The following is a 5,687-nucleotide window of genomic DNA, read 5'->3' on the forward strand; positions in this document are numbered from 1 at the left end:
TTTCCCATCTGAGCACCAGGAGTCGCATCACTTCTTCGGAGAGTTCCCACTCTCCCCCGATCTAAGCGCTGGCGACTGAGGAAATCTGCTTGAACATAGTCTACTCCTGTGATGTGAGAAGCCGCTAGCCGGGAGAGGTGAGCTTCTGCTCATAGCATCAACTTGTCGGCCTCTTGGGAGATGTGGCAACTTCTTGTGCCGCCTTGCCGATTGATGTATGCCACCGTCATCGCATTTTCGGAGAGAATTCGCACTGCACGCCCCTGGAGTAAGGGAAGAAAATGGAGTGCGAGACGGGCCGCCCTGGTCTCCAGACGATTGATAGGCCAGGTCGTCTGGGTGGGAGACCATTGTCCCTGTGTCGACTGTGAGCCGCAGACTGCTCCCCAGCCGGAGAGACTGGCGTCCGTGGTGACTATTGTCCACTGAGTGGTCTTCAAGTCCACTCCCTTCAGCAGGTCATCCAGGTTGAGCCACCAGAGCAGGCTGTGTCTGGTTGAATTCGCTAGTGGGAGAGGAGCATGAAACTCCCGCGACACAGGTTTCCAGCACGAGAGTAATGCCTGCTGGAGCGGCCGCATATGGGCAAAGGCCCACGGCACCAAGTCTATGGTGGACGCCATGGAGCCCAGCAATTGGAGGTAGTCCCAGGCAGTGGGCAGGGAGAGAAACCGGAAAAGCCGCAGTTGAGAAAGGAGAGAAAGCGCTCGATCCCGATGGAGGAAAACCTTCCCCTGTGTGGTGTTGAAGTGTGCCCCCAGGAAATTTGTCTGGGAAGGAGAGAGATGACTTGCGGAGGTTGATGACCCAATCGAGGGAGCGTAGGAGATGTAGAACCCGCTGTACCGCCAACTGACACAGGCTCCGGGACTTTGCCCGAATGAGCCAGTCGTCCAGATAGGGGTGAACTAGGATTCCTTCCTTTCGTAGAGCTACTGCTACCACCACCATTATTTTGGTGAAGGGCCGTGAAGCTGTCGCTAGACCAAATGGAAGAGCCTGGAACTGGAAATGTTGTCCCAGTATCTTGAAACAAAGGAAGCGCTGATGAGACTGGCGAATGGGAATATGTAGATAAGCTTCCTTTAAGTCTAGGGAAGCTAAAAACTCTCCTTCATGAACCACCGCGATGACGGAGCATAAGGTTTGCATCCTGGAGCGTGGGATCTTGAGGGCCTTGTTGACCATCTTGAGGTCGAGGATAGGCCGGAAGTCTCCTTCCTTCTTGGGGACCATGAAATAAATGGAATAGTGGCCTGACCCTAGTTCCGACAAGGGTACCGGGATGATGGCCCCCAAGTCCAGGAGTCGGGTCAGCGTGCGCCGAACTATATCCTGCTTTTGCAGCGGACCGCATGGGGAAAAGACTAAACGGTCTCATAGATGTCGAGCAAATTCTAACGTGTAGCCGTGCTTTATGATATCCAGGACCCATTGGTCTGAGGTGATGTTGACCCGTAGAAGAGGGACAGGCGTCCGCCGATCCTGGGGTTGGAGTAGGCCAGCAAGATTTCATTGCATCGACTTGGCAGTCCCTTGGGAAGGGCTGTCCCTGGACTGCCTGCGACCCCGAAAGGAATGAGACCAGGACTGTGACCGGGAGGAGATATTTCTCTGCGGGGCTGGTCTGGACTGATGAAAACTATGCTGGCCCCTGAAGCAGTAACGTAAGGAACCGAAAGTCCTAGAGCCCCGAGGTCGGTCTTCTAGTAACTTGTGAACTTTATTTTCTCCAAGGGACTGGATGAGCTGGTCCAATTCGTCCCCAAAAAGCAACTTCCCTTTAAAAGGCAAAGAGCTGAGTCTAGCTTTGGAAGAAGAATTCACTGATCAATTGCGGAGCCAAAGTAGGCGACGAGTGGAGACAGCCGAGGCCATAGTTCTGGCCAGGACCCGGAGATCATAGAGAGCATCCGCCCCATATGCCATAGCCGCCTCCAGGTGATCCGCTTGCTATGCTTCATCTAGAGGAAGCTCCTCTAGATGAATTACCCAAGTAATTGTTGCATCCAACGAAGACCTGCACGTTGCATGAGGGAGCTGCAGACCGCCGCACGGACTCCTAAAGCTGAGACTTTGAAGATCCTCTTCAGATACACTTCAAGCTTACAATCTTGGGTGTCCTTTAGGGCCGTGCCCCCAGTGACCGGGATAGTTGTCCATTTTGTGACCGCAGACACTGAAGAATCAACGCTGGGCACCTTGATGAGATCCAAGGAGTCCTCAGGAAGTGGGTAAAGCTTATCCATTGCCCTGCTGACACGTAGAGTGCCATCCGGGACATCCCACTCTCTGGAGAATAACTGGAGGAGTCTGTGATGAAAAGGAAAAGTTTTCGCGGGGGGGCCAAAGGCCCGCCAAAAGAGGATCTCCCTTCATCCCCGTCTCACTAGGGCCCGCAGGTTCCTGTGGGGCTTCAATGTCCAGTTCTTCCAGAACCTGCGGAGTGAGTGGGTCCAGTTCATCCCGTTGGAAGAGTCGTAAAACTCGCGGGTCATCCCCTTCCAGCAGTGGTATGGGATCATCCAAGTCTGGGTCCGGGTGATCCCCTGCACCCGAGAAGGACCCGGCAGTGCCGGAGGGTGGGAGCCCCCTGTGGTGCCTGTCCCTGAGGGAAGCAGGGGATCAGGAGAGATATCTGGGATCTCTCCCACACCTTGGAGTCTAGGAATCTTAGGAAGAGGAGGAGCTGCTGGATCTTGTGAGAGGCTTGCCAAATATGCACTGTGCATGAGCAAAATAAACTGCGCTGAAAAGGGTCCCAGGGGGCAGCAGGAGGGACCCCAGTAGGCTGCCCCTCGCTTAGATTATGAGGGGCAGGGCTCGTCTGCATCAAAATCGGCGGGGGTGAAGAACCGGAGTCATCCGGTAAATTGGAAGACGCCGGAGCAGTCAGCTCCGAATCCAAGATGGCCGCCGCTCCAGCTTCAGAGCCAGCCTCCTCGAGGGCGGGCACGCAGAAACACGTGAAAATGAACGGCCTTCGCGGGAGTCGGCCCGACTCCCCGCTGGCTGAACATCGCGCCGAGCGCGGCATGGGAGAGGGCAGATCGCTCTCCCAAAGTTGACAGCAGCAGGCTCTTAGAGAGCTATGCAGAGGAATGGCGCTTCTCTGCTCAGGAGGGCCCTGAGGAAAAAACGGCTTCTCAGGGCTGGCTGCTGTGGGGGGAAAGAGGTTGGAGCCACCAACATTCACCCTGGCTAGTGCTGCAAAAAAGAAAATACAGGAAATAAAAACATCCCCAAGAGCAGACAGTACAAGAAGAAAAAGAGTCTGCAAATCCCAAAGAACTGGGAGAAGTGCCTGGAAATTTTAAATCTGTTTAAATAAATAAATAAATAAATAAAGTTGCTCCATACCCAGGTAAGCAAAGTAAAAAAAAACAGTGAGGAGTGCTGGGGAGCTGAAGGTGTCCCCTGCCATCTGCTGGAGTCAGAGAAAAATACTGAAGGGACACAGAGGGCGCTCCAACCTATAGGGGGCCGTCCTTTCAGTTCTTTGCTCTGACTCCATCTGCTGGAAGGGGGACATAACCCACTGCCTGGACTGATCCGGGTACGTACAGGGAACCTGCAGTTCTGCAGTCAGGAAACTGTTTTGGATTTATGAGCCTTTCTCGCAGGGGGTTTTTGGGTCCTTCCCTGTCTGGTAGAGGTGGACGAGCTGGGGTTGGCGACTCTTTTGTACACTCACTCCTTTCCTTCCATGGGGTGTAAATCTGGTGGCCCAGATTCCTCCCCATGACTCGGCTGCTGAGGCGGCTGTTTTCTTTTAGTCTGTCCCTTTTTTAAATTTGGCTGATTTTCTTTTTTTCTGCTAGCAGCTCTGTGTTCCATTCTAGGGAGTAGGTATTGTAAATTTGGTAAAGTTTTGAAGAAGTAAAGATCTGGCTTTTTTCTGATCTGCCATGCGGCCTGTGCTCCTGGAACCTGGACCTCTGTACCAAAGGAAAGTATTGGTTTTTATGTATCTTTATTTGTTCCCAGAGTAAAAAAAAACCCACACACAGCAAAAAAAAGAACAAGGAACTAGGATAGAGGGGAAGGAAGCTAGCTTAGCAGCTTGGGGAGCTCAGCAATGGGGTTTTTCAGCAGCTTCTCTGCCTGCAGAGGAGACCAGGTGTGGGTGGTAAGACACGGGGTGGGGGCTGAATTAAAGATGGGATCTTAATGCTCATCTGCCCAGGATGATAGAGAAACCGTCAGGAAGTAGACAAAAAAACTGTCTTGGATAAGCAAGGATATCATACAAGCGGCCAACCTTCTCTGGTGGCTGGGATATATCTGTGCAGAAAAGACAAGAAGAGCGGGGCAGACCATCTACTACTGCGTTATGTCTTGATGAGTACCCACCTTTCTAATTGGAACATGAAATAAGGCCAGCGGCCCTCGTGCTGGTTTGAAAGCATGCTACTTTCAGTAAAAGCCAATAAGCAGGAAGCATTGTGCGCTCACACCACTACTCACCAGGCACAGCTTCACCTCTGGCAGTTACAGTGTGCAGCTTCTATACAGTCAGAACATTTTTGTCAGGATCAGCAAACTCGTCCACTCTCTTTGCACTAAAATTGCTTCGGTGCTTTTGCTTTTATTGATTATTAGGAGATGTGCCTCCCAAAAGGGGCATTTGGGATCTGGAACCTTGCAGTACTGGAAGATGGGGCAGCTTTAGTCATACTCTAGCAGATGAAAAATAAACTATTTCTAAGCGACTTAAGTAAAAAATGATCGGAAAGCAGAAAAATGTGTCAAAGATAAATACAATAGTAGCCTCTATTTTAGATGCCACCAGGCCTCTTTAAAAACAAAAACAAAAAAAACCAACTTCCAAGCTGACCTCTGCAGGCTGCCTGTATAAATGACACCTTGTGAGTTTCAGAAACTCTGCACAATGCAAGTACAAAGAATAGCACTAGCAGAAATCATGAAAGATGATCTTATCCACCAGAAACCTGGCTAACAAATGAGGGTCCATAGAGATTCAGTATTAAAACATCAATTATGTAAACTTCTGTTTCTGTTCATACTGCAGATCCGTCCAGACGAGTGGGTTTGCATCTCTACCAGCAGATGGAGGCAGAGAATTAAACTTTTCAGGCACTGCTCCTTAACTGAGAGTGCCACCTGCAGGACCTCAGTATCTCTCTGTCTCCAGCAGATAGAGGGGCAAACTTGCAGTCTGGAGTTTAAAATAAAATAAAAATAAAAGATGAGAAAGGAGAATAGCTCCCAGGGCTGCCAGGTTCTGTGTAGAACCATCCCCCTGGTAGAGCAGGGCAAACAGCGGGTCAGTGGCCCTTCTAATCGCTTCTGCCTGAACCTTTAGGAGGGTTCGATAGCCAGTGGTGCTGGCTCCCTCATACCCTGCCTCTTCCTCCCCTCTGGGGAAGTTCCAGTTCTCTCCAGCGCAAGATCAGCGAAAGGGAAGTGTTTTCTATATGTGTCTATCACTGCTTTGGATGAGTGGTCGCTTTCATGAAATCTTAAAAAAATCTATTTTCCATGAACGCTGTCAGGGAGATAAGTTATTGACAGTGAATAATCTTCATGGCATTCAGTTATCCACATGATTGCTCAAACTCATCTCCCCAACCCCCTTGGGGCTAGTAATTGACTCTGCACTATGAATGTGCAGCTTACATTTGCTGTGAGTAAAAAAAAAAACAAAAAACCACAAAACAAAAATC

This window comes from Rhinatrema bivittatum, chromosome 11 (assembly GCF_901001135.1).
Source record: "Rhinatrema bivittatum chromosome 11, aRhiBiv1.1, whole genome shotgun sequence".
Lineage (NCBI taxonomy): Eukaryota > Metazoa > Chordata > Amphibia > Gymnophiona > Rhinatrematidae > Rhinatrema > Rhinatrema bivittatum.